Source organism: Neopelma chrysocephalum, unplaced genomic scaffold (assembly GCF_003984885.1).
Source record: "Neopelma chrysocephalum unplaced genomic scaffold, ASM398488v2 Primary Assembly neopelma1_175, whole genome shotgun sequence".
NCBI classification, from domain to species: domain Eukaryota; kingdom Metazoa; phylum Chordata; class Aves; order Passeriformes; family Pipridae; genus Neopelma; species Neopelma chrysocephalum.
This window is the reverse complement of record NW_020897837.1, coordinates 516,385-525,613: the sequence shown is the minus strand read 5'-3', so window position 1 is coordinate 525,613 and position 9,229 is coordinate 516,385. Positions and strand designations below refer to the sequence as shown.

The following is a 9,229-nucleotide window of genomic DNA, read 5'->3' as shown; positions in this document are numbered from 1 at the left end:
GCAAATTTCCAACAGGGAAAAGCAAACTCTTGGCATTGCTGAGACCAGAAAGTTTTGTCTCTTTGAAGTAGCATATGATGCTCTGAAGATTATTTGTATATATGGATTATATGTAATCATGACATTTTATTTCTGATTAATTTCCGACTTTTTATCGCTGTCTCTGCAGTTTACTTGATGTGAAAGTTGCTTCTATAGTCCTTCTATTTTTTTTTTTTAATCCAGTCTGTCTGCTCCGATTTTTTTGTGATTTCTATTCTGTTCTTTAAGTCATCCCCTGTGGAACTAATCCTGTGGCCTTCAAAGGCATCACTGACACGAACAAGACTCATAAACTGGTTCCTTATCTTATTTCTTCTTTGAAAAGAAATATTTTTCCAAGTGTCTGGTGACTTCTGGGTGCTTTAGTTCCTGGGGGTCCACCTTGAATGTTTAGGAATTATCCCAGGGCTCACCTTCAACAGTCCAAAATCCCTTTCTGGTGGCTCTAAATCCTCTCTTGAGCTCTCCAGAACTTGTGGTGGCCTTCTAGAGTTTGAGCTGGAGGTGCAGAGGCCAAATTAAATCCCCGGGGTTGTGCAGGTTAGAAATCCTCCTTGGGGGAGCCCTGCCAGCACCAGGGAGCTCCAGAGGTCTCATCCAGGGGAGGTGAAGACTCCTTGGCAGCACATCCCAGTTTCTCCAAATGCAGTGGGCTGAGCTGGGAATTCTCCTGCTGTGATGGGAGAATTGCAAACCCGGGATGTCTCCAGCATCCACATGTGGAAGCTCCACCTGCCGCTTCAGCACCTTGATCCGCTCCTGCTTCTGGGGGAAAGAAACAGGGAAATGGGAAAAACGGGGTCAGGGAGCCCCGGGAATGTGAGGGGAACTGGGATCCACCGGGATCCTGTCCCGAGATCCTCCCCTGGGATCCTCTGGGATTCATCCCCAGCATCAAGACATGGAACCGGTCCCGCTTCAGGGCCTTGATCCTGACCCGATTCTGGGGGAAAAAAATGGGGAAAATGGAAAGAGGGGTCAGGGGATCCCCAGGAACAGGGTCAGGGATCCATGGGACCCCTCAGCACGTGGATGTGGAAGTGGTGCTGCTCCACCTGCCAATTCAGGGCCTTGCTCCAGTCCTGCTTCTGAGGGGAAAAGATGGAAAAATGGGAATTCCCAGGGAGCCCTGGGAATGTGGCGGGAACCAGGGGAAACTGAGATCCTCCTCCAGGATTCATCCCCAGCACGTGGATGTGACACCAATGCTACTTCAGGGCTTTGATCCCAACCTGATTCGGGGGAAAAACACAGGAAAAAGGGGAAAATCCATGGGAATGGGGGCAGGGAAAAGGTCAGGAATAGGGGATCCACCCTGATCCCAAAACAAGGATAACAGGGAGGGATAAGGGTGTTCCCCAAGTGCTGCTTCAGGGCCTCAATCCAGTCCTGCTTCTAGGGAAGCATTTATTCTTCTCCTCCTGTGATGTCTGTGGGAGAGCTCAAGTGCCTCCTCCTGAGCACGTGGATGGAGAGGGAAAGGTGTTGGAGCACTGGGAACACTGGTTAAAAATTCCTGCCTGGAATTGTGGGGGTTTTATTTGCAGCTGGTGAAGTGGGGACCCCTGAGCTTTACGTTCCCCGTGGGTCTCTCAGCTTGGGTTGGGTGTCAGGAGGAGGAGGAGGGGTGATTGTGCCAGGGGGGATTGTGCCAGGGGTGATTGTGATGCCAGCAAGGCACGAGGGTGAAGTTTTAACTCAAGTGAACCTGATGGTGCAGAGCAGCCCCTGGGCACAGTTGGACTCTGTGCTCAGACTCCTCAGAGCTCTCATCTCTCCCCCCTCCCTCCCTCTGGAGAGATGCAAACAGCAGAACTCATTAGATAGCAACATTTACAGCTCTCCACAGTAGCATTTCCAAGTTTTCATTCCCCTTCCTTTGATGTTTTGCCCAGGAAGAATTAGGACAGTAATTTAAAGCCCGGTGGCAAATTCAATTAACTCCTTTGAAAGTGCCACACGCCTCCAAGTTGGGAACGAGCTGAGTGGGCCAATTTATCCACTGGTGGGGTTGGGGTTTGACTTTTACAAATCTGGGTGAAAATTTCATTGAAACAGTGACTTCTGTGCTTCTGTGAACCCCTTCTTTCGGAGAGATCAACCCCAGGAGTGGCTTTGTGCCCCTTTTCTTCCAAGTCTCTTTGTGGAAAGTGCACAGAAGAAAGGAACACAATATTTTAGGTGCACTGAACTGCAGTGATGCCAACAGGCTGAACACAAACCAGGGGCTGAGCCCTCTAAAACCAGTGGCAAAACTTGATTTCTGTTGGTCATGTGGTAGTTGAAACAGTTTTATGGGGTCAGAAGGATGTCTTTAAGGAACAGGGCTATGTTTAAATATATTTTTGGGAGAACACTAATTATTCAGGCTGGATGTTGCTGCTCAGGTTTCAAAGGGCTTGGAGGGTGGGCACCTTGCACACCAAGCACCCTTTAACCTCCCAGGGTCTCCAAACCCCCTGTGAGGGTGGCACCCAGCACCCAGGAGATGGAGAGGAGCAGGTCTGGTGTCCTGTGTGTTGGGAAGGCCACTGTGGCACAGGGAATGGGTGTCCTGGGGAAGGAAGGAAGGAAGGAAACACTCAGAGGATGTGCTTTGTGGGGTTGGAGCTGGTGGCAGATGCCAGCTGTGACAGCACCAGGCTCTGAGGTTGGTGGAGCAGCAGGAACATCTTGGGCACTTTTCCACTTCATCCTGCTCAGGGGGAGCCTCAGGAACTGCAGTTTGGTGGCACTGGTTTCTCAGAGGGTGGCTGAAGGAAGTTTGGCTTGGTGAAGGGAAGCTGGGTTGGGAAGCCTTTGGTCCAGGAGCACCTTCCAGCCGGGAACTGGTGGCTTTGTTCATCCCCTGGGAGCACTGCAGGTTGGTTTGGGATCAACCACCCCTGAAACACAGGCAGCCTTAAAAAACTGCTTGACACTGGGGCTAAACTTCATTCTTTATCTTCCCTTGTCGTGTTTGAACACTGTTAGGGGGATGTTGATCTCACTGGGGGCAGGAAGGAGACGGAGGCTGGGATGCACTGGGAAGTAAAGCTTAAAGCATTCCTCTAAACCACAGCCTAACTAATCATAGAAGCCCAGAATTCCAGCTTGGAACAGACCTCAAGGATCATCTGGCCCAACCTTTCTTGGCAGAACCTCGAAGAACACCTTAAATAGAAAAATATATCAAAGCAACCTGATAAAAGTTTACAAAATCTTCAAGAGGAGAGGCCAGGCTGTTTTATTTTTCCACCTGTGGGGAACTTTCATGCTGTTCCAAGGAGACTGGAATTGCAGGTCTGCTTTTTTGGGTGTTTTTTTTTTTTTATTTCTCAAGCACCAGGTTTGGTTGGGTGCTGGATATTCAGGAGCAGGTTGGCTCCCACCCTGACTTATTTCTGCACTCCCTCTCACTGCAGACATCAGCTGAGACAGCTAATGTAGATTAATTCCTTATCTGAGCTTCAAATCCCCAAGGGCCCTTTAGAGTGAAAAGAAGAAAAGAAGAAGAGGAGAGCCCAGTGAGGAAAATGTCACAGTGAAAGCTCTGTGTGTGTTACCTGGATGGGAATTAAACCACACCCTTTGGGGGGCTCAGTTCCCAGGAATTTGGCTGCTCCCACTCCAGGCACCCTCTGAGGGACAAACCAACTCCTGCTGTGCTGTTATTGTTGCTGCTGCCCAAATCAGTGTGTTTAGGATGTATTTCTCTGCCCTGTTTGCAGTTTAGATGCACTCTGAGAACTGAATCTCCTTTATTTTTACACCCCTGCCATGCCATAAACACTTGGTGATAAATATTTGAGGGGAAATGACTTGATGGGAGTTCTGCAGACATGAAAATATGGGTATTATCTCTTTATTTATTTTTTTTCCCCTCGTAATCAGCGTGTCTCTTGCTGCAGCAGTTCTGGATCGTCTCAGTTTGCCTGATTTGAATGTGAGGAGCTCTAATTAAAATCCCTGGGCTGATTTTGTCACTCCAGAGCATTGGTGTGGAGCTGCCCCTGTTAAATCAGCCCCTGGGAGCCCTTGTGTAACCTCCAGAGCCATCTCTATTCCCATGGGCTGGGCTTGGGGAGTTGTTTTTTCTAAAGCAATCCAGGCTTTAAGAGATTAAACTGAGTCCAGAATCTGAGCCAGTCTGTGCTGGAGAGAGAGAGACAGGATTAGCCAAAAGATAATGATGGCTGAAAACCTTCCCCGAGCCCAAATTTGGGAATTAGTTTCGTGTAGAGTGTTTGTGCAGGACAGACTCTGCAAACCTGTGGTTATCTGCCTGTCCCATCTCTGAGATAATCCATTATTCAGGACAAATCTTAGACTTTGATCAGCTTGGATCTGGCAGGAAACACCCTCCTTTGGGGGTGGTTATTGGGATAGTCTGAGGTTGGAAATGGAAGAATTGGAAGCATGGGGAGGACAGTGGCTCCTCCTGCTTTTTTCATGGTTCTCCAAAGCAGGAAATGAATCTAAAACCCAGCAGTTACAGAATCCAGATTGGAAATCTGTGTCACATCCTCCTGCCCAGGCAGGTGGTGTCATTTCTCATTTAACGCCCATTTTTAAGACAACCCCACTTAAAAATGCTAAAAACAGGTAAAATGTATTTTTATGTGTGAGACCAGCCTGAAACAATACGAACACAAGATGTTAAAAGTCCTGAAACCACAGAACCATGGAATGGTTTGAGTTGGAAGGGACCTTAAAGATCACCTCATTCCACCCCCCTGCCATGGGCAGGGATAGTCCCACCTCGAGCTCATCAGAGGTTTGACTCTGAAGTCTGATGATGGCTGTTAATTACAACTGCATAATCCTGTTATTCTGGATTACTTGTGTTCAAAATGCTGAGCAGCCACTTGGGACTTTGTAAAATCTCAGCATCAATCCTTCAGCAGTGGGAATTTTTTTAATAACAATCATAAAATGTACATTTTTCCCAGGGTTGAACCATGACTTACTTTTTTCTTTTTGAAGAAGCAGCCTGACATCTAAACTTTAATTATTCCATTCTCAATTTTTCAGACACAAATTCCTGGGAAGTTACAAGAACGTTTTTCGCTCGCAACATCAAAAAGCCTTTGTTCCCCTCCAGAATTAATTCCTTGGGCAGTTCCTTGTTTTTTAAATAAAGCCACTGTGTTTTTGGTGCTGTCTTGGCACCAGAGAACATACCAGGCTCCTCCAAAGGGGGCTGTCCAGCAGCGAGGCCATTTTTTAATCCGGGGTTGTGGCAGCGTAAAAAGCAGGGGAACTTCTGTTTGCCTGCAATGGGGGTTGACTTTTTGGTTGAAAGATGGAATGAGATGGAGTCTGGTTGTTGCAACAGCTCTGAATGTGAGTCTTTGTTCCCAGGAAGCAGAGCCAGCCCTCTCCTATCAGATAGTGTGAGGGCAGGCTGGGGGGAAGTGGGACATGGCATTTGGAAGTGGTTCTCGTGTCTTTGTGATGGGTGGAGAAGGGGGGGTTTGATTTGAGCCAAGTCAGAGATAATGGATCTTGCAGTGGCTGTGCTTTTCAGGCCAATAATCCACGTTTCAAATGCACTTGTTGAGAGAAGGATTCCCTTTCATTCTGCTTTGAGATCCACACGAAATGGGATGTGACAGGTTTGGGATGTGACAGGATCTGCCTGGGTCGCTGGGGTTGGGGTGTTTTAGCTGAGCTTTGCTTTTGGGACAGCCTTGAAAATGAATTATTCTGGGGGGAAAATGGGTCTGGGAATTAAAGTCTAGTGGAATCATAAAATGGGTTGGTTTGGAATGGGCTTCCAAGTGCCAATCCAGTGCCACCCCCTTCCATGGGCAGGGACACCTTCCACTATCCCAGGTTGCTCCAACCTGGCCTTGGACACTTCCAGGGGTGGGGCAGCCACAGCTTCTCTGGGAATCCCATCCCAGCCCCTCCCCACCCTCACAGGGAAGAATTTCTTCCCACTATCCCATCCAAACCTACTCTCAGTTGGAAGCCAATCCCCCTGGAACTGCTGGATCTCCCCCTGGTTCCACTGAGACCCAGCTCAGGCTCCATGAGCTGCTGACAAACCTCTTGCAAATTTAAGCTTCTCCCCGGACTCTTTGTCCAAAAGTGAAGCTTTGTGGGTTTTCAGAGTGTGTTTGGGGGGTTTTATTTGTAATATAATTGTACTTCTCCTTTTCTGCCCCATGCACAACCCTGAGTGTGTGTGTCAGTGCCTCCATGTGGTGTCTCATGGATCAGGAATGTGTGTGCTGGGATTAATCTGGTGTCTTCCTACCACTGGGGGGGAGTGACACAGCTTAACCTGCTCTTCCCATCGTGCTGCTGCCAAACTGTGCCTCCTGAGAACCTTCCAGCTCTCCCCAGGGATCCCTCAGAGCCCTGGAGAGCCCAGGCTGTGCCAGGTTCCCTCTGCCCTCTCTGTGTTTGTGGGGATGGCTCTGGGTGAACCCAGCACCCACCCCCACTTGTGCAATGCCTCTGGAGTTCCTCCTCCATCCCTTCTGAGGACTCACCTTCTGCCCTGGAGCAGGAGAATTGCTCCTTATCTTCACCTTGTGACTCTGGCTGCTGTCATCAGTCATAAAGTTATCTGCTGCCCTTCTCCAGTGCTCACTCCTCTGACCTTCCCTCCTCGTGGATTCCATGTCTTACACTTCCCACTAATCCAGCTTGGAGGCCTCTGAACCAAATAACACGAGATGTTGCCTCTGGTTGTGCTCATCATTAAACAAACCCATCTTATGGATCACGTTCTCCACCTCGTCCTCTTTTATTTAGATTAAATTTGTTAGACTTCAGTGCTGCTTTTCATCCAGGATGATAAAAGGAGCAGGATCATCACTCCAAAGTGAATTTCAAAGGACAGAAGTTTAGCTTGAAGCAAAAAGACTTAACTTCAGATATTCCTGCAAATTGGAGGACAAAAGTCCCTGCCTTATTTTCCCTTCTTGCTGCTCTGTCGGGATTTAAATGAAGGGTTTTGATTTGTGTTTGTTATGCACAGTTTCCTTTTGCTTTCAAGTCTGAGAGAGGTCAGATTAAATACACACACCAAAAAAGAGGCTGAGCAGCACAAATCCCTGCAGATGGGCTGTTTGGGACTCCCAGCAGCAGGAAGCATCACTTGCAAACAGGGAAAATATGCCAGCAATTTGTCTTTTTTAACCTTGGGCAGAACCACTGGGGAGGAGGTTTTATGTCCAGTGCCCCTCTGCTCTGCTTTCACTCAGTCTGGCAAGGCAAGATACTCCAAAATTGCCTTTTGTTGTTGTTGTGCAGTGGCAGAAGTGAGTTCCTTTACTTAAATGCTGGGATTTTAAGGCTTAAATTTTGGGATGTGAAACCTGTCTGGTGCAGCAGGGAGAGGGAAGGGAACTGCAGTGTTCAGCTCTCTGGCTTGTGGCTGTTGTGATCTCTGGGGAGGGGAAGGGAACTGGGGAGTTCTTTGCTCTTTGGTTTGAATTCCCTCTCTGTGTTCTCACAAGAAAGGGCTGCTCTGACGCCCGCCCACCTTTCCCTCGGACTCTGGGGCTGCTCAGGCAGCTTTTGTCTGGAGCTAAAGCAGCAATTTAGGGAAAAATGCAGCCTGGTATTTGTATAATGTCTGTTTGTCCCAGAAAAACCCGAGGCATCTGCAAATTGTATGTAGGAATCCCTGTGTGTGTGAGAGAGCAGCACAAGGATGTGGAGCTGTTGGGATGAATCCAGAGGGGGCCACAGAGATGCTCCAAGAGCTGGAGACCCTCTGGGAGAGCTGGGGGGGTTCACCTGGAGAAGAGAAGGCTCCAGGGAGACCTGAGACCTCCTTCCAGAGCCTAAAGGGGCTCCAGGAGAGCTGGAGAGGGACTGGGGACAAGGGATGGAGGGACAGGACACAGGGAATGGTTCCTACTGTCAGAGGGTTAGATGGGATATTGGGAAGGAATTCCTCCTTGTGAGGGTGGGGAGGGGCTGGGATGGAATTCCCAGAGAAGCTGTGGCTGCCCCTGGATCCCTGGAAGTGTCCAAGGCCAGGTTGGAGCAACCTGGGATAGGGGAAGGTGTCCCTGCCCATGGCAGGGGGTGGCACTGGATGATTTTTAAGGTCCCTTCCAACCCAAACCATTCCAGGATTCATATTCATGTTCATCTTCGGCCATAAACATTATTCAAATTTTTCTTTTAAAATGTTGATGGAGTTTTTTACTTTTGGGCCTATTCTGGGGCCTTTGAGGTGTTGATAAACATCCAGATCACCAGTCAGTTTTTAATATATTGATTTTCAGCACCCTTGTGGGGAGGGGGAGGAAACTGGACGTCGAAGCAGCTCGTGCCTGAGGAGCAAATAATCCTGCAACCAGGAATATTCCTGCAATTCTCTGGAAAACCATGTGGTGGATTCAATGCAAAGTCCATGTGTGTCTGCAGGCATAAATCAGTGCCCCTGGGAACACACCCTGCCCTGCAGCACAGGAAAAGAAGCGTCTGCCTGTGCTCAGGATCCGGCAGGGATTCACATCTCCCGCTCCTGCTGGACTATTTATAGTTCCAATATTTGAGAGGCAGCTCCTATCTGTGAGATAATTTCCTGTGTGGTCACCCACAGTCGTTTGGAGCCTTTCCAGGAGGCAATAATTCCTCATCCTGATGGAAACGATGGGCACTGGATGTGGATCTGTGACAGAAGAGCTCCACTCTTTTATTTATTTATTTGGTTTTCCAGGCAGAGCCCTTCAAATCCAAACCTTGGGCGGTCTCAAGGATTTTCCCAGAGCTTCCTGAAAACGTTTGTGGGGTTTATTTGCTTTCCTTAAAACAAACACGGCGTTCATTCACTAATAAATTAGCTCAGGGATATGTAAATATAAGATTTCTGCGTGTGGGAAGGTTGCCTTGTGTGTGATCTGTGCTTAAATCAGTGTTTAAATAAATTAAGATGCCCCAGTTTGGTAGAGAAGTGTCTGTCCTGACTTTGCTGATCAGTTCATGGACCCAGAGCAAAGCCTTTCCCTGCTTTTGTGTCTATTTATTTGGGCTGGTTTGAAAGGAAATTCAAATTAAACTTTCTCCTCTTGTCTCCAGGGAGGGCTCTGCTTTGCTCAGTGAAACTGGGCACCTCCAGAAAGTCCCAGAGAAAAGGCATTTAAGAAGTGTGGGCTTTTGGGTTTAATCCTTATTCCCCTTGGAAATCTGATAAGATCCAGATTAGCTTTGTCTTTGGGAGGGATTAAATTTGTGG

At 48.3% G+C, this 9,229-nt stretch overlaps 1 protein-coding gene across 1 annotated transcript in view; it reads left to right on the top strand.

Moving 5' to 3' along the window:
• DOCK5 (dedicator of cytokinesis 5) overlaps positions 1-9,229 on the top strand; it is a 76,968-nt gene that overhangs the window by 5,812 nt on the left and 61,927 nt on the right. The gene's annotated exons all lie outside the window — the stretch shown is intronic.